General features: G+C 39.5%; 1 long non-coding RNA gene across 1 annotated transcript in view; it reads right to left on the minus strand.

The window, feature by feature from the left end:
• LOC118001959 overlaps positions 1-20420 on the minus strand; it is a 49285-nt gene that overhangs the window by 1098 nt on the left and 27767 nt on the right. The window lies entirely within an intron of this gene.

Here is a 20420-nt window from a genome sequence, read left to right on the forward strand (position 1 = left end):
AACACTGGTGAGCTCAGTTGAATCTGCTTTACCCTAACAAAGGTACTAGCAAGTTGTGGTGATCTCTGGCAGGCAGTGGATGTATATTTGTTCATTGGGAGTGTGATTTTCCTTTTATTCCTCCTGAAAAGATGGGATTCTAATTTTCTTTTATGTTGCTGACTTTAAATTTCCATACTTCTCATATGCACAGCGTTAAATCAACATTTGAAATTAATTCCTGACAGTCATGTAAATAAGTTAGCAATCTAGTGGAACACTGCATGAAAATTTTGTGACATGATCTGCTCATGTACATACAAGAAAAAAAAAATCAAACAAAAAAACTGAGTGTTCCTGCCACATACAACTCCTTTGTTTGGAATCACTATTTTTTATATTATTCATAAATTGCTATTAAAAGTCTGGTGAATCAGGCAGACTACTCAGGAAATCATGGAATCCTCAGAAAGTCTTTAGCTGTCGTTCAATAGTAGGACCTACTTATATACTGAATATTAAATATATTTAGTAAAAAGGATTTCACCTGGAGTTATGGGAGCTTAAGAATGCTCATAATGGAGTGAGTTAATATCCATTCCAAAATACCTGAATGGCAGAAGACTTAATGGGGACTTTGAGACAAGTTTCAGGAAACTAAAAAGCTGGGTGTTAGTAAGTGAATCTCCTATGATCTAATAAACTTACAGCTTTAGTAACAGCATTTCTACTTTATGGAAAATACTTATTCAAGTATTTTTTTATTCAGACTTCCTGTTTTTACTGTATAGCAGCATCGAATATCCTTGGGGTTATAGAATGACTCTGTGCGTGCACACCGTTCAGTTATGGTTCATTAAAGAAGCCCTAAGTTCGCCCATCGTATCTAGCCTCCAGTTAACTGGAGAGAGACGTAGAGATGGCAGAGAGAAAGAGGACAGAGATAGAGAGATGACAGAGAGGCTGTTACTTAAAACCTGGAAAAATCAAAGAACAGCCACCCCCAGAAAGTCTCAGTTGTAGCTAACGTTTTTCAAGTGTGTGATTAGTAAGGGTCTCTCCTCAATAATCCTCACGGAAACCTATAGTAACTGTGGTATTGCTATGTCCGTGTTTTCATCGTAAAAACTGTCTCTCTGGAACTCCTCTCCTATATAAGCATGTGCTTCTGTGCTTGACCGTCATGGACCATGAGCTCTAGCACACGTCTCCCCTCCCTCACTTGAGTAAGAGCCGGTGGCTCCTACAACCCTGGGCTTTTGGTGTCCCACAGTAGAATCTGCAGCTTGAATCTAAGCATCATTTTGTACTGTATAAAAGAAGAAAACCAGCGATGTTCAAAAGACAACTAGAATCACCCTCATCCTCAAGGAAACCTGTAAAGAAGAGTAAGTTCAGCCACCACAGAGAGAGAAATCACTAGATTATTAAACAAAAGCAGTTGGTTTTTACATCTTTCTCATACTTTTGATTTAATCCTTTAACTCACAGATGTTCACATGCTTAACAAAAGAAAAAATTGGCTTTAGGAATATATCCCTGTTTAGATTTTATCAATGTGCAAATTTATAATTTATATCCTAGCCTTAACTGGTTCCAAACAAAGTTAATTATTTTGGAACATTTCGAAATTCATGCACGAGGAATTCTACATTCAACTATTTTTCTGCTTAATATCTTTCTGACATTTGAGGGGGAAAAATACTAGCTTCAGCTTCATTTTCTACTTATCTTAGAAACCTGTCAGTACAACGCCAGGATGCAGTAAGCTGGATTTCCAGAGGGTCATATTACAAAATTGGAACATTCTAGCTATAAAACTTAAAACTATTCTCCAAAGTGGCTATGTTTCCATAGATCCAATTCTACCAGAAGAAACATATCACACAGGATTTCCAATTATAGTAGTATATTTACTATAGAAATAATTTAACTTTAATAGCAGTTTAATAAATCCTGTTTTGTAATTATAGGTAGTCATAGTCACAGACCATATATACTTACTTTATCTAAGCAGATGTCTTTAGTACCAGTTATATTTATAAAGAAAATTATATTAGAAATGTATAGCATGTAACATTTGAAAAAATTCATCCTTAATTTCAATGTATTTAAAACAATTCCACACGTTTCTAGGTTTCCTCTTTTCCCTGCTTAACTTTCACACAAATCAATGTCCTGTTAAATTCAGGTTGAAACCTATTTCTTTCAAGCCCCACCACAAAATATTTGTTTAGGATGAGACCAAAGATAAGTGCCAGAAAGAAAGAATGAGAGAATAATCCTTCAAACGTAATAACCTTGTCCTCTGTCCGTGTTCCCTCCACGTGCAAGCTTTAGCTTCATTCCACTGCCTGCTCCTTTCCTGCAATTTCTGTCCTATTTTAATGTCAAATGGACTCTGTTGGAAATGAGCAGTGGGGCTGAGGAAGCAGGCACACACTCCAAGGGGCCTTGGACTTGGAGTCTTCCCGGAGGACCAAAGGGAACCAAAGAGGGGGCAGGCAGGAGTGGGTAGCATTGGCAGTCCCGACCTATGCCCCGATCTACACTGCTATAGGTAGTCAAACTTATAGCAAGCCCCACGAGATTATTCCTGTCTGGAGAGTAAGAGTGGCTTTGTGTTACTCTTTATGCATAATATTTTTTACAGGGTTTAATTAGGCTAAATTTTAAAAGTTATATAAACAACAGAAGTCTAAGATGAAAGTTGTAATGTGGAGTGGTGGAACATCTAGAGTCAGATGCAAATTATGTAGCTTCTCTGAGCTTACATTGCTTTTAAATTCTTCTAAATCATCTGTACAACATAGAAGAGCATCCTTTTTGTATGGTTGATGTGACAATTCAAGATAATGTGTCCATAAGTTCTTCGTGTACAGCCTGGCCTTGACTGGGTGTTAAATGAGACCGCCATCTTTATCATACGACATGATATACATGTACAATATTATATACATATAATATTATGATATTATATACAGATATTGCAATACTATATAAATTATTATATCACAATATGAATAGATGATTGAGTGTATTGGGCCCCCTGTTGGGTAACTCATCCCTTTAGCCCTACTGTGAGCCTATGAATGGGGTACAGATTCCTGGTTTTCAAGTGGGGGTGATCCCTTTGCCTCAAAGGATTCATCTTGCCTCTGATTGCCATATGCCAGGTGGGTGACCAAATAAGTTTTTTTTTTTAATTTAATTTTATTATGTTATGTTAGTCACCATACAGTACATCATTAGTTTTTGATGTAGTGATCCACAATTCACTGTTTGTGTGTAACACCCAGTGCGCCATGCAGTACGTGCCCTCCTTAATACCCACCACCAGGCTAACCCATCCCCCACCCCCTCCCCTCTAAAACTCTCAGTTTGTTTCTCAGAGTCCATAGTGTCTCATGGTTCATCTATCCCTCTGATTCCCACCCCCCTTCATTTTTCCCTTCCTTCTCCTAATGTCCTCCATGCTATTCCTTATGTTCCACAAATAAGTGAAACCATATGATAATTGACTTTCTCTGCTTGACTTATTTCCTTTAGCATAACTCCTCCAGTCCCATCCATGTGGATGTAAAAGTTGGGTATTCATCCTTTCTGACAGCTGAGTAATATTCCATTGTATGTATGGACCACATCTTCTTTATCCATTCATCTGTTGAAGGGCATCTCGGCTCTTTCCACAGTTTGGCTATTGCGGACATTGCTGCTATGAACATTGGGGTGCATATGGCCCTTCTTTTCACTACATCTGTGTCTTTGGGGTAAATACCCAGTAGTGCAATTTCTGGGTCATAGGGTAGCTCTATTTTTAATTTTTTGAGGCACCTCCACACTGTTTTCCAAAGTGGCTGTGCCAACTTGCATTCCCACCAACAGTGTAAGAGGGTTCCCCTTTCTCCACAACCTCTCCAACATTTGTTGTTTCTTGCCTTGTCAATTTTTGCCATTCTAACTGGTATAATGTGGTATCTCAATGTGGTGTTGATTTGAATTTCCCTGATGGCTAATGATGATGAACATTTTTTCATGTGTCTGTTAGCCATTTGTATGTCTTCTTAGGAGAAGTGTCTGTTCATGTCTTCTGCCCATTTTTTGACTTATTTGTTTTTTGGGTATTGAGTTTGAAAGGTTCTTTGTAGATCTTGGATACTAGCCCTAAAGACCCTGAATCGCCAAGGAAATGTTGAAAAAGAAAAACAAAGCTGGGGGCATCACATTGCCTGATTTCAAGCTATATTACAAAGCAGTGATCACCAAGACAGCATGGTACTTGCACAAAAACAGACATATAGACCAATGGAACAGAATAGAGAGCCCAGATATGGACCCTCAACTCTATGATCAAATAATCTTCGACAAAGCAGGAAAAAATATGCAATGGAAAAAAGACAGTCTCTTCAATAAATGGTGCTGGGAAAATTGGACAGCCACATGCAGGAGAATGAAACTCGACCATTCTCTAACACCATACACAAAGATAAACTCAAAATGGATGAAAGACCTCAATGTGAGACAGGAATCCATCAAAATCCTAGAGGAGAACAAAGGCAGTAACCTCTTTGACATCGGCCACAGCAACTTCTTTCAAGATACATCTCCAAAGGCTAGTGAAACAAAAGCAAAAATGAACTTTTGGGACTTCATCAAGATAAAAAGCTTCTGCACAGCAAAGGAAACAAAAGAGGCAACCCACAGAATGGGAGAAGATATTTGCAAATGACACTACAGATAAAGTGACCAAATAAGTTAAGGACTCTGGGATTTATTCAAAGATAACTGGTTTTCAAGTCGATCTCTTCCTGGCATAATCTTTAAACTGTAATATGTGACTGATGTTTTGGAGAAAGTCATATTTTAAAAAGAGAAGCCCGAGTGTGACCAACAAGGGACACCTGGCTCACTATCCTCTTTGGAAGATCCAAAGTAGTATCTAAGTTTGAGATTATTTTCCTTAATTCTAAACAATGAATTTTGGATATCTAAACCATGTGGTCTTTTCAGTCACTGCTTTGGGGTGAAAGAGAAGAAAGAATTTCTACAATAGCAATTTCTTCTTTCCTGTGTCCTTTCACAAATGTTATTAAAAGTTACAGAAAATTAAGACAATAGGAAATGTTCAATTTATAGCTTCCAGAGATGAAACTACAAAATTAATGGTGCAGTGTATTGCATTTGAGAAGCATAAAACAATAAATGGCATTAAAACATTTATAGCTAAAATATGGGACTCTGCCAGCAGATTAGAGCTCTCCAATCACCCTGTTTTCTGGAGGCAATCCTAATTTTGGTTCCTTTGTTTCCAACTGCACCAGTAGTCCTAAAATAGCTCAGAGACTCCAGGCATCAGCGATTCTAATAGCACCATAAGTTTATGTCTTGGAACATGTGAAAATAGAGTAATGAAATAACATTTGTTTATGTGGATGTGCAAATCAAACATGGCCCCTTGTGTGTAAGTTTTCCTAGGATAGTTCTAGGATGTATGCCACTAGAGACTAATAAAAGTCTATGAAACAGGGATTTAAAAACTGCAATTCAAGTTCAGACACATTAAAACATAGATAGGAGAATGCATTAAATTTGTAAAATTTCAGAGTATTTGTACCAAGTCTTTGACCCTGAAGTTTAAGTAGTTTGAAAAAGCTAGAAACAATTGTTTTCCACTGGTAGTCATTTAAAACACTTCTAATGAAAACCTAGGTGTTCTCAGTCAACCTGATTCAAATTCTCCCAGATGTTTCTAAAAGGACCTATTCTCAATGGTCCTTTAAAATGTTGATGAACTTTTGGGAGCTGATTGTGTACAAAAAAAGTCTTTAGTTTTTTTGTCTTGTAATTGACTTGTATAAAGGTTATTTCACAGAGCCTTAAATTTAATTTTGGAATTAAGGTTTATTCCCCATGAGATTCTGTCCAATTTTGAGGATGACTTATATTTTAGAAATTTACTTCAAAGTTTCTTTGAAATCATTAGGTTTATTGGATGTGAAGGCACGTGAGTGTCCTAAGTTTATTAAGGAACATATTAGAACTACCACCTCCATTCCTGAATGGTAGATTCAGAATGAACATGTGTCTCTCTCATCTCTTCTGAGTTCTTCCTTCACTCAGATTTTGCTAGTTGCCCAAAGGAGAATCCTAGGATCATAACAAAGCTGGTGGATACATAGCAGGTCTGCACCTGTCTCCAATTTACTCAGCTCTCATAGCCCATCAGAAGTTCCACAGGTCAAAACGTTCATGTTGGGTGTTCTTTCTCCTATGCAGACTATGGCACACTTAGAAGAATTAGGTGCTTCGCAGGTGTTTGTGTGGGATTCCTACCCTAACCCAGTCTGCCTGACCACTACTTGTTTATTCAGTCCTGTCCTAAATAAGTAGCTTCACTATTTCTTTTCCTTCCAGAAAGAAAGGCATGCCCTACACTAAATTGAAACCTATGGGTAACATTCTGTCTGATTTACCTGTCTAATCTAAACCACACAAAACAGTGTCGGATCCCGTTCCCAAATAGCAGGTCTTTGAATAATTACATAAAACTTTCCTTCCCTCTCAATCTTAATTTCTCCAAGATCAAGGTCTCTTCTTCCAAGCGTTCTTTATAAGCTCGGCTTCCAAAATCTCAGGGGGTGGGGAGGGAGGACCCACAGATCTGCAAACACTGATGACTCTGCAGTAATCTGAGAACAGCCCCAGGGGACAGAGCATCCTGAGAAAAGTCAAGACTTGCTGAGGCCCCCCCGCACGTGGTCAGCCTGTAAGATGGCCTTACCATTTGGAAATCTACAAATGCTTACTGAATCCATTTCCTCTTCACTCAGACTGCTTCATTGCTTCATTCAAGTTTTTCAAACCCAATTCACTTGTAAGGAAAAAAAAGTCTATATTGGGGGAAGCATGTATTAGAAATTGCCTCTGTAATCTGTTCTCTGTAGAACTCCCTGGTTGCATCTGCCAAGAGGGAAAAATTATTCTCCTAGTTGTCTATCTGTATCTAGAAACACATGAGCCAGCAGGGTGATGACCAAGGAAATCAGAATCCAGTTCTGATGGCCGTGTATTAGTTTCTTAGGGCTACTGTAAGACATTTCCATACACGGGGAGGCTTCAACAAAAGAAAGTAATTGTCTCATGGTTCTGGTGTCAGTAGGCCACGCTCACCAAGTCTCTAGGGAAGAACCCACACCATGCATGTCTCCTCGCTCCTGGTGCATCTGGCAGTCCTTGGCCTGGAGATGCACCACTCCAATCCCTGCCTCTGTCTGCAGATGACACTTTTCCCTGTGTCTGTCTCTGCGTCTCTTCTCTTCGGAAAAGCACACCAGTCCTTGTAAGAATTGGGTGAAGGACCCAGCCTACCCCCAGGATGACCTCATCTCAACGAAACACATCACAAGGACCCTATTTCCAAGTAAGGCCACAATTGGAGGTTCCAGAAAGGATGTGAATTTGGGGCGACACTGTTCAACCCAGGACAGAGTTGGATAACTCTCCCCCGGGATGCATGGAGATAAAATCCCGTCCTTGATAAGCAAAACTAGAGGTTTTGTGTGCCTTTCACTCTCTCACGTTGACATAACTGAAGGCAGACTCCTACTTTCCACAACAGCAAGTTCTACTCATTTTCCTTTCAGCAGGATAGGTTTGCTGAATTAGGAAAGGAAAGGAATCTAGGTGAGCATGAGCAGAGGGGATGGCAAAGAATTGATTTTGTTTCCCTTCAGTGATGCTACAAACTAAGCAAAGAGGGGAAGCAAATGCTTCCTCAGTTTGGGGTGCTGCCCTGGGTACCCAAGAATCCCCCAAGGGGGCTGCTGCCACCAGCCTTACAGAGGGCCCTGGGGACCCACTCAGGGTAGGGGACTGCATCACCTGCACCTGTTCTTGTCTCCATCCAACCAGCTGGGCAAGGGGGTCAGCCACTGTGTGCTTGAATGGGGTTTGGACCAGTAAGTTGGGGTTCACCTTGTGGACAAGGACAGGTAGAACAATGTGTGGAAAAACAAGAAATGGGGGACAGTCTTTAAGAGCAAAGACTCTGGCATCATGTTTCCCAGGTTTGAACTCTGGCTTGAGGTTAACCAGCTGTGTGACCTTTGATGGGTTATGTAACTACTCTGGGCCTCCATCTCCTTAATTAGGAAAGCAATTTGTTTGGATAACTAGAGAGAGCTCGCTGACCTGCAGGGAGCTGCAGGGGGGCTCACTTTGGAGTGGTGTCAATGGCATGAAGATGAGGGGAACGGAGGGTAGAACATGAGCGAAGTTGCTTTGCAAATTAGCAGGCGGTAGGTAAATGTCACGGGTTGTAGGGAAAGCTGTGGTTTCGGGTCCTTCCAAGAAAACTAAGAGAAATCGATTAGAATTTCTTTTTAGAAGAGAATCGGAGGGAGACTCCCTCTGTTCCACCCTTCCTCCTCCTGTTAGATGATTCTGGCTCCTTCTCTGGATTCTCTGGTTTCCTCACATCATTTCAGGAGAGGGTTGAAATATTTATCTATTCAAGAGGCCTAATCTAGACGTTTCCCAAAAGTGGCCCGCCCTAATGGACTCTTGAGATCCCAGCCTTTTTCCAGAACAGACACTGCTTTCAGTTTGTAATCTGTAGTTTCTCTGTGTGAATCTTTCTGAATCTCAGTGTCTGAGTTGCATCCTGGGTGTCCCAGGTTCACCTGCGTTAGCTACATCGTTCTAGTTTTTACCACAGCACCTCCCTCTAGCTCCTTGGGTAACTTCACCTCAATGGGTCGGATTGTCCGAAGAACACCGAATTGTAGACACATTCGTGGCCCAGGTGCATCACGATAGTCCCAGATTAATGGCAAACTTGGTGTTATCTAAAACGACCTGCATAAGTAAACCCCATTAATCATCTCTGAACTACTGCAACAGGGCTGCTATTTTATGGAAAGGATGGCTTGAGACGGGTGCTGGCCATCTATGCCCCGCTGCCTGCTTGCCGAAATGGACCATATGTCCTACACCCATGGTCTTGACCTTGAGTAACCACCCTAATCCCAGTCCAGGGACTCTCAGTAGATAGCACTTGTTTTTTCTCCAGAAGTGAACTCAAACATCGCATCTTCTAGAACCTTCTCTGATCTTGCTGTGACCAGCAGAAGGAATTGGTCTCTCTCCCTTAGGGCTTGCTAATGTCTCTCCTGCTGTGTAAATTCTGTTTCCTGTGTCTATCTCTTCAACTAGCCTGGCTGGGAGGACCCAGAGGCAGGGAGAGGGTGGGGACAACTGGCTGTTGGCTCAACCTGTCTGCCAAACCATGTGTGAAATTTATGTTTTGTCCCCCTAACACCCACCCATGAGGTACTCCAAAATGGATCAACATACAGAATGATTTGATTCTAGCTGGTTCCCAGTCTTTGGCCAGTACATCTCCACCGCAGGCTGGAAACTGGCACATTTCTGAATAGGAGATTTCCACCAATTCTGCTAAGGCCTTTAAGATATGCCTAGAAAATCTGTATAATATGCTTTAATGTATTTAAAAGCTCAAGATGGGCCCCAAATGAGCAAGCATGCAAATATTCGCCCAAGAGAAAACCGTGTTCTTTTCTATTTTTGCAACAGAAAGTTTTACTTAATGTAGGCAAGAAAGCACATAGTGATTTCTAAAGTTTTAATTTAAGGAGGCTCCTGTATTGGGCCAGATCATAATTTGTACTTTTTAAGTCACCTAAAATATCATCTATGGATTTGTAGATAATTAAGATCTCATTGTCATTTTCCTTTATATGCAAATCTTTCATGAGCACCAACAAATGACTTTTTAGAGGACTCTATGTGGACATTGCAGAGAAAATAAGCATGTCACCAGTATAATTGTTATGTTGAATAGTCACTATTCATGACATAATTAAAAGGCAAGTTTAAAAGGGACTTGGAGACAAAAAATAAGCTTTATTCAGCGGGGGAGTCTTTCCTTGACTACATAAAGCTTAACAGGGGCCTTAATTGTCCTATTCACTCAGAAGATCAAAGGCACTTGGTGTCACACAACTCCAGTACTTAGAATCACCTCTTGAACAGATTGATCAAAACTCTGAATTTGACTTGCCCTCAGGTGTTCTCCCCTCCCCCAGCTCGGATCTGTTCTGTGCTGGAAGCTTGTGGAACACAGGCGTGCACTGGACCGTCCCCTCCATTTCTCTGCCTCGTGTGTTGTCATCCCCTGACAACCTTGTCTACTGAGGTTGTGTCCCCTATGTTGTCAGGGTGGGGCACACTGATGGTGAGGAGAGGGACAGTTCTTGCAGCCAATGCTAACCTGAGCTGGCAGACACTTACTCTCTGTGCCTGGAGGCGGTAAGGCTGATTGTCTCCTGGGAAACATGGCTGACAGATCTTCAGTGATCCTTGCCCTGGGCAGTCGCTCTCCATCCTGGAGGTTCTCCTTCCTTGGCCCTGAGCCTGCCTCCTCCCTCAGTGAGGGTGAGTCTCCTGCACTCACCTCAGCTTCTTGTGCCCAGAATTCCTCTGTTCTTCTAGGAAGCCCCATCACACAGGGTGGAAATGACCCCCAGAAGCCCTCCCTCCCGTGGGAAAAATGTACTTGCCCATCCTGGGCACTGAAAACTCTGGGAGTGCAAGCCCAGGCTCTCAGTCCTGCTGTCCAGGCTCCATTGGATTCTCAGCCATGACAAAGCCCCAAGACTTCATTTTGTCCCACTGCTTGGGAACATGTTCAGGACTCGTCCAGCGGTTCTACCAGCCAGGTGGAATTGGAAGCAGAGCACAGAGGTAACGCCCTTCAAAGAAATCTCTTCACTGTCTTCTCACCACATATGGGCTCTCTTCAGAAGCCTTCCTCCGTCCAGCTGGGGAACTGGTCCCCGAAACTCCCACAGGCGTGCTGCTGACCAAGTGCCTGTGCAGGTCAAGTCAGGAGCCCCATTCAGTTCCCTGTCGCACCGGTTTTGGCTTACTTGAGCCAAACACAAAACCTTTTGTAGGAGGAATTTTCCACTTAGTGTGAAATCAGCTTTCTGCTCTTGTTGTCTTCCTCAAAAATCTATATTTTTCACATTGACACGATGGAATGTGTATAGCTCAGCATAAGCTTAACCATCAATGAAAAAGGATTGGAAAATATAATGGACATATTTCCTTAGAAAAACTGCAAATAGTATTGATATTTCTTTGCTTGCCTGCTTTCTGTATTATATTCTCATGTGCATCCTGAATTAATGTTCCAAGTAATAAAAAAAAAAAAAGTAATGATGGCAATGTTGTTATGACTAAGTTCTATTCGGATCCTTCCAAGATCAATTTACCTTTTTCTCCCTTTAAATACAGTACATGTAACTGAGCTTTCCATGAGCCTATTTATATCCATTTTGAGATGGCAGTTAGCAAAAAATGACTCTCCATTCAGTGACTTTGAGAGTTTGCATACCTGTTACAACCCTGCTTCTGCCTCCCCCAAATAAGCCCTGCATTTATCTTAAAAACTAAAACCTAAAACCAACTAAACTAAAAAGCTAATCTTTTAAGCTTTGTTTTACCTTTAGCTAAGTTGGATATTTATTTATACACATAAAGGGTTTTGAGGGGTTTGTATTTCTTCTAACAGAAATCAATGAATATGATACACTTTTGTATGTGGGTGTGTTTATTTATTATAAATATGGTAAACAACCACCTAATCAGATGGCTGAGATGTAGGTCTGTCCAGAAGCAGTGGAATATATGATATCCTTTCAAGGTTTCTTAAAATTCTGTAAGGATAGAATGATGATATTCAATGAGAAGTAGTAGAATATTTACGTGTGATGCCAGGTCCATCAAAACCTGCCAACATGCCCACCTTTATTTATACACCTGCCACGCTTTCTGTTAACGCTGTGGAGTACTGGGCCTTCTTGCCCTCACCTTAAGGCTGGTCCCACTCCCTCCAGGAAAACAAATGCACCAGGCTAGCTCAAAAAGCCATAGAGAGCAATGTGGTTTTTACCAGCTATTTGGGCAATGCCAAAGAGAAGACCACATAGTACATTTTGATTGACTCATTGAAGAAAAAAAAATTACTAAGTGCTTACCATATGCCAACATAGCAAAGCCTCCTAAAAATCCTTAGAGATGGAAAGCATGCCGCATGCAGCCAACTTTTCATTTCTCAAATCCACCAAAGACTTCCTCACAGCCTTACCCCATGTGCCTGAATCAACACATACCTCCGCAGGAGACCTGGAGAGTGGAGGGGATTTCCAGGACCCTGAAGAAACAAGCCAGCTTTCAGTTCCTTACGACCTTACACCCCCACCTTCTTCTGCATTCTTCAATACCTTGACCCTGAGGTCAGGGCATGAATCTGGAAGAATGAAATCCAGATGTGATGGTGGACTTGTTGAGACTGCTGAGATGGCAAGAGGAGGGTGCTTAGACTTAGTGCATTATCTTAGCCAATGAAACAATAAAGAAATAGAACAAAGTTTCAAATTACTGGCCATTACCATTTCCTTCTTGCAGAAGGATAGGAATGTCAGCTTTCTCATCCCTAGCTACACACACTATCCATTCCTGGGAAGATCCTGAGAAGACTTCCCTATGTGGGCAAACTCCAAACACTATTTTTTGGGAGGGGGGTTTGGGTTTTGTTTTGTTTTTGTTTGGTTTGGTTTTTGTCTTTTTTAGTTTTATTGAGATAAAATTGACATATGACATGCATAAGTATAAGGTATACAACATAATGATTTGGTATATATTGCTAAATAATTACCACAAGAAGTTCAGTTAACATCCATCACCTCACATAATTACCTTTTCTCCCCTTGTGATGAAAACTTTTAAGATCTACTCTCTCAGCAGTTTTCAAATACACAACACAGTATTGTTAACTCTAGCCACCAAATATTGTTTCCAGCTGTCTCTTAGAATTTCTATGAGCCATTTTTGCTGAATCTTTGCTAGAAGTGCCACTGTGTATAATTTTCGCTAAATCCTTGCTAAGGACTGCAGTATGATATGTATATTGTATTTACAAACCCAACCAAAGAGCATTTGAGATTGAGTCCTCAAGTTACCAACCAACTGGATTTGAGAGCCCCCGCAAGTACATAGGATACAGACCGTGGAGGACAGGAGAGCATCTGGTGCCTTCTCCATCACCAGCAGCCCAGCAGACCCAGCCTTTCTCTCATCTACTGGGCCTATGGGAGTACATAGCAATGAGCCAAAAGCTGGGGTCTTTTTTCAAATCTCAGTATGGTTACTAGAATGTAAATTCCATGAAGGCAAGGACTTTTGTTTCTTTGTCACTGCTTTATTGTTAGCTTTATCGTTAGTTCCTGGCAGTTCTTGAGCTCAGTGACATTTGCTGAATAGATGGGTATGGATGGATGGCATATTTGTTTTCTGTTGCTACCATAACAAACTACCACAAATTTAACTGCTTAACCAGCACCCATTATCTTACAGTTTTATAGATCAGAAGTCCAGTGGGTGTGGCTGGGTAATATGGCCAGAATCCAGTAAGGCCAAAATCAAGGTGTCAGCCACCCTGCATTCCTTACAGAGGTTCTGGAGAAAGATCTGCTACCAAGCTCATCCCAGTTGTCGGCAGAAATCAGTTCCAGGCAGTTGTAGGCCTGAGGTCCTCATTTCCTGGCTGGTTGTCAACAGAGGGTAACTCTCAACTTGTAGAGGCCGCCCACCTTCCCTGGCTCATGGCCCCTCCATCTTCAAAGCCTGCAATGTCCAATCAAGTCATTCTCATGCTTCCAATGCCTCTGACTCCCCTTCTGCCACATCTCATCTGCTTTCCTTTTCTGCCATTAAGGACTCATGTGATTATATCGGGTCTGCCCAGCTAATCTTGGATAATCTTTTAAGGTCAGCTAATTAGTAACCTTAATTCCGTCTACAAAATCCCTTCACAGCAGAACCTAGACTAGTGTTTGACTGAAGAATAAGAGAACAGGAAATTTTTTTTTAATATTTTATTTATTTATTTAAGAGAGAGAAAGAGTGAGAGAGAGCACAAGCAGGGGGTAGGGGCAAAGGGAGAGGGAGAAGCAGACTCCCCACTGAGCAGGGAGCCTCACGTGGGGTTCAGTCCCAGAACCCTGGGATCATGACCTGAGCCGAAGGCAGACGCTCAACCGACCAGGCCACCCAGGTGCCCCTAAATCGTGAGGCTTCTTAGTGAGAACAGGAATCTTGAGGGACATCTTTAGAATTGTATCCTTGGCAGACGTCATCCGCAAGTTGATACCAAGGCCATGACTGGGACCTTGGTATGCTCAGGAGGATACAAAATTAACCTTACACTTTGTGAGGGTAGCACAGCTCTACACTCCCATGATCGACTCAGAGAAGACTGAAGATTTGTAAAACCTCGAATGAGTATAACAAGACAGAGTTTAAAGACTTCCATTGTCATTTCAGAATTGAGCCACTTATCTAATGGTTCAAGATTTACATGTAAGTGGAGAACAAAATCAAGAAGTTCATTTCAACATGTCTTTTAAAAGGTTAGCCAGTGAGAAAAGAATAGCATCCCCAGTAGAATTTGATTAGCCTATTGGCCAGTTGTGCTCTCTGCTCTACCACATGGCTCCTTGTCACAGAGAGTATATTTCATTTCCTGAGTGATTTCATCAACATTTCCCCAAATTCCCACAGGCCAGCAGTAGAAAGGACAAGGAAGTATTATTTTTGGAACTGTTATCCTTGCTTTACAAATAAAGAAGCTAAGAATTGTATCAAATGACTTGCCTAAGGTCACATGATAGAAATGAGCCACAGCCAAGACTTAATTCTCCATTCAAACCTAAGCAACAGATACTCTGAAAATGTAAATTGCTTTGCCAGAAAGAATGGTTCTCAGGCAGTTCTGATCCACAGACTTCTTTTATTTAATGTACTGAAGTAAATGGAAGTTTCATTGATCCACTTTAATAATTATTATGTACTGTCAAATCAAAGCAGCTGTTGCTGATCTTCTCCACAAACTCAAATGCATTATAAAGCAAAAATATTTTCTTATCATCAATTTCCATTGTGGAGTAGTGATCAATAATAGCATGAGAAAAATTCTGAACACAGAAAACTGGCAGCAAGTTCACCTGATTAAAAGCATGAAACAGTATTAGCTATCCCTCTCCTGTGGTTCCACTCTTTGCCAGAGGTATTCAAATGTTTTTATTTTTAAGTAATATCTAAGCCCAGTGTCGGGCTCAAACCCACAACCTCAAGATCAAAGAGTCCCATGCTCTACTGACTGAGCCAGCCAGGTGCCCCTTAAATCTGTTTTTCTAATCCAGTGGCATTCCTTCTCACAACTATTGATAAAAGCAGGGTACGTGGTATAATCACCTTGTGGACCAGGTCTTCATAGAAAGGAAGTTATTCCCTAGAGTATATTTCAAAAACTATGTTTGAAAACATCTCGCCAAATATCATCAAATGTAAGATGTAATCAAGTATTAAAGATAATCTATATTTTATGCAGTCCTGAGAAAGAAAAAGTGTTGCCAATTAAACTGTGACACATTATTAGCATCCTGATTAAGGAATGTAAAAAAATGTGACTTAATGAAATACTTTTAGTCTAATCCAACTTGCAGAGTGAGGTATCAACTATCTTGAACATGGAAGATAAATTAACACGAATGGAGTGAACTCTCTGGGATTTTCCTGTGTATCCCCTAACTTAATCCTCACAACTGCCATATATGCAAGCAGTAAGACCAGTTTACAGACAAGAGAATTCAATTCAGAAAATTTTAGTGTTTTGCTGAAGGTCACTCAGGAGTAGAAGTGATTCACATTTAAATTGGTTCAATTCAAAATGTGGTGTTTTATTTTTAAATTTTTTTTTATTAAATTCCAGTTAGTTAACATATAGTGTAATATTAGTTTCAGGTGTAGAATTTAGTGAGTAAACACTTACATACAACACTCTGCTCATCACAAGTGCCCTCCTTAATGCCTATCACCCATCTAGCCCATCCCCCACCCACCTTCCTCAGGCAACCCTCAGTTTGTTCTCTATAGTTAAGTCTCTTATGGTATGCCTCCCTCTCTTTTTGTTTTTCTTCCCCTATGTTCATCTGTTTTGTTTCTTAAATTCCACATATGAGTGAAATCATATGGTATTTGTCTTTCTCTGACTTACTTCGCTTAGTGTAATACTTTCTAGCTCCATCCATGTTGTTCAGATGGCAAGATTTCATTCTTTTTGATGGCTGAGAAATATTCCATTATATATATACCACCTCTTCTTTATCAATTCATCAATCGAGGGACACTTGGGCTCTTTCCATTATTTGGCTATTGTTGATAATGCTGCTATAAACATCAGGGTCCATGTATCCCTTCCAATCAGTATTTTTGTGTTCTTTGGCTAAATACCTAGTAGTGCAGTTGCTGGGTCATAGGGTAGTTCTATTTTGAACTTTCTGAGGAACCTCCATAATGTTTTCTAGAGTGGCTGAACCAGGTTGCACTCCCACCAACAGTGTAAGAAGGTTCCCCTTTCTTCTCATCCTCGCCAACATCTGTTGTTTCCTGGGTTGTTAATATTAGCCATTCTGACAAGTGTGAGGATCATATCTCACTGTAGTTTTGATTTGTGTTTCCTGATGATGAGTGGTGCTGAGCATCTTTTCATGTGTCTTCTTTGGAAAAATGTCTATTCATGCATGTCTCTTGCCCATTTCTTAACTGGATTATTTGTTTTTGGGGTGTTGAGTTTGGTAAGTTCTTTATGTATTTTGGATACTAACCCTTTATCAGATATGTCATTTACAGGTATCTTCTACCATTCCCAAGGTTGCCTTTTAGTTTTGTTGATTGTTTCCTTCTCTGTGCAGAACTTTTATTTTGATGAAGTTATAAGAGCTCATTTTTGCTTTTGTTTCCCTTGCCTCTGGAGACATGTCTGGTAAGAAGTTGCTATGGCCAATGTCAAAGAGGTTGCTGTCTGTGTTTTCCTCTAGGATTTTGATGGTTTCCTATCTCACATTTAGGTCTTTCATCCATTTTGAATTTATTTTTATGTGTGGTGTAAGAAAGTGGTCCAGTTTCATTCTTCTGCATATTGCTGTCCAGTTTTCCCAACACCATTTGTTGAAGAGACTTTTTCCCATTGGACATTCTTTCCTGCTTTATCAAAGATTAGTTGACCATATAGTTGTAGGTTCATTTCTGGGTTTTCTATTCTGTTCCATTGATCTGTGCGTCTGTTTTTGTGCCAGTACCATACTGTCTTGATCACTACAGCTTTGTAATAGAGCTTGAAGTCCAGAATTGTGATGCCTCCAGCCTTGCTATTCTTTTTCAAGATTGTCTTGGTTATTCGAGATCTTCTGTGGTTCCATACAAATTTTAGGATTATTTGTTCTAGCTCTGTGAAAAATGCTGATGGTATTTTGATAGAGATTGCATTAAATGTATAGATTGCTTTGGGTAGTATAGACATTTTAACAGTATTCTTCCAATCCATGAGCATAGAATGTTTTTCCATTTCTATGTGTCATCTTCATTTCTTTCATAAGTATTCAATAGTTTCAGCATACAGATCTTTTACCTTTTTGGTTAAGTTTATTCCTAGGTATCTTATGATTTTTGGTGCAATTGCAAATGGGATCAATTCCTTGATTTCTCTTTCTGCTGCTTCATTACTGATATATAAAAATGCAACAGATTTCTGTACATTGATTTTGTATCCTGCGACTTTCCTGAATTTGTGTATCAAATCTAGCAATTTTTTGGTGGAGTCTTTTGGGTTTTCTACAGAGAGTATCATATCATCTTCAAAGAGTGAAAGTCTGACTTCTGCCTTGCCTATTTGGATGTCTTTGATTTCCTTTTGTTGTTTGATTGCTGAAGCTAGAACTTCTAGTACTATGTTAAATAACAGTGGTGGAGTGGACATCTCTGTTTTGTTCCTGACCCACCCTAGAAAAAAAGCTCTCAGTTTTTCCCCGGTTGAGGATGATATTAGCTGTGGATCTTTCGTACATGGCCTATTTATGATGTTGAGGTATGTTCCCTCTATCTCTACTTTGTTGAGGATTTTTATCAGGAATGGTTGCTGTACTTTGTCAAGTAGTTTTTCTGCATCTATTGAGAAGATCATGTGGTTCTTATCCTTTCTTTTATTAATGTGTTGTATCACGTTGATTGATTTGTAAATATTGAATCACACTTGTAGCCCAGGAATAAATCCCACTTGATCATAGTGAATGATTCTTTTAATGTATTGTTGGATTCAATTAGCCTGTATCTTGCTGAGAATTTTTTGTATCCATGTTTACCAGGGATATTGTTCTGTAATTCTCCTTTTTAGTGGGGTCTTTGTCTGGTTTTAGAATTAAGGTAATGCTGGCCTTTTAGAATGAGTGGAAGTTTTCCTTCCATTTCTATTTTTTAGAATAGCTTCAGAAGAGTAAGTATTAACTTTTCTTTAAATGTTTAGTGGAATTCCCTAGGGAAGCCATCTGGCCTTGGACTTCTGTTTGTTGGGAGCTTTTTGATTACTGGTTCAATTTGTTTTCTAAGAAGGCTAGAATCTCTTCTTGTCCTGCTTATAACTTCTTGGCCAGCGTATCTACCCATTTCATGTGCATGGGCCAAGATGATAGAGAAGAGGCTAGGCTAAAGACTGTATTTCAGAATTGTCGGTACATTATAAAACTAACATCCAGCAAAAATGCATAGCCAAACTAGATAACTAGAATTTACATGACCATGAACATTCACATGCATTTTTAAAAACAAAGAAATTATTTGGGATACAGCAATCATGCAAATATCGATATATCTCAATTTCTGTACAAATGTTTTTGCAAAACACTGGTGGTCAATAAATTAGCTTTGTGAAACCAGTTTTAGCTTTCAGTCTTCACTAAATTATTGTTTTTTATTTCAAAAAGATCTACTTTTCAGAATAAATTTGAAATTATAACTCTAAATAGTCAAACTTTAGTTCTTTATAAGGAAAGTAGAACAAAATGATAGCATTAAAATGAAATTGGGAGAGTAGAATAAAATAGATATAAAAACAATTTAGCTATATTTATTGTAATACACAAAGTAAAACAATTTAGTGTCCACATAATAGATTAAGTACACTGTAGCTGTTAAACTATGTATGCAATTGATAATTATTTTAAACACATTGTTTAATAAACTTTCCTTGTTTGATGAATTTGGATTGTATTTATTGGCTAGCAGAATTACTTTCTGAATCACTATCTTTTTATCCTAACTAATCACCTAGTTCTTCCAACAATTGTTCCAATAACTATAGGTATGTAAATTAAAAATTACTCTTGCTGTTCACTCTTCATTTATTTTGCCGAGCTGGTATTTTGAGTTAAGCGCAGTTGTAGATTACACAGAGGACAGTGCTCTCCTAATCTTGACAACTCACAGAACAAGTGTTCTCATATTATCTATGAAGTAGTCTAAAATGTGGCATTTATCTGTATTTATAGCGCATTATGGAAAAGTGCTTCTATGAACCAATTTCTAAAAACCAGTCTACTTTTTCTTAGACTTTTCTGCCCACTTTTACTAGAAAATTGATTGCACTATTAAATTTACCTTAGCTTCCCATATTTTAAAAAGAAAGCATAATTCATTCTAAATAAAACCTTTCCAGGGTAATAACCACTTAGCATATAAATGATTTTAGTATTGATATAGCTAAGTTTCTCTAAATAAATAATTTCCATGCCCAACGCATAACCAAGAATGCCTGTTAAGTGACAGTTTTGTAATGCAAGAATTTCCATTATAAAAACCTGTGAGATACAATCTAACACATTTGAAGAATTAACACTCTCAGATTGTAATTGCAAGATAAGTTCTAATTACTGTTTAATTTCTTGGTTGAAAATCTTTGGTATAGGGCGCCTGGGTGGCTCAGTTGGTTAAGCGACTGCCTTCGGCTCAGGTCATGATCCAGGGTCCTGGGATCGAGTCCCGCATCGGGCTCCCTGCTCTGCGGGGAGCCTGCTTCTCCCTCTCCCACTCCCCCTGCTTGTGTTCCCTTTCTCGCTGTGTCTCTCTCTGTCAAATAAATAAATAAAATCTTTAAAAAAAAAAAAAAAGAAAGAAAGAAAATCTTTGGTATATGTATAATAGAAAATTGACTCTGAAATTATGCAATTAATATTATTAGCATTTAGTGCTTCCTTTTGAAGTTACAATGACATCTTTTTTGACTCAAAAAGTGTTCAACCAGAAAAAAAGTGCTTAAAGTTTGGAAAGTTTAAAAAGTGTCCATTGATATAGTTAACTAATTTATAAGTTGCTAAATTCAGGTGAACTTGTTCAACTTTGGGGTCATTGAAAAAATGGTATCTTCTATAGAAGGTATGCTGTTTGAAATGTTTTACAACAAGAAGATAAACATTTTTAGAATTCTGTTATCGATGCCATGAATTAATATGCAGTGTTGTGACATG

The sequence above is a fragment of the Mirounga leonina genome, unplaced genomic scaffold, assembly GCF_011800145.1.
Source record: "Mirounga leonina isolate KUSES-001 unplaced genomic scaffold, KU_Mleo_1.0 Mir_55, whole genome shotgun sequence".
In the NCBI taxonomy this organism is placed as follows: Eukaryota; Metazoa; Chordata; class Mammalia; order Carnivora; family Phocidae; genus Mirounga; species Mirounga leonina.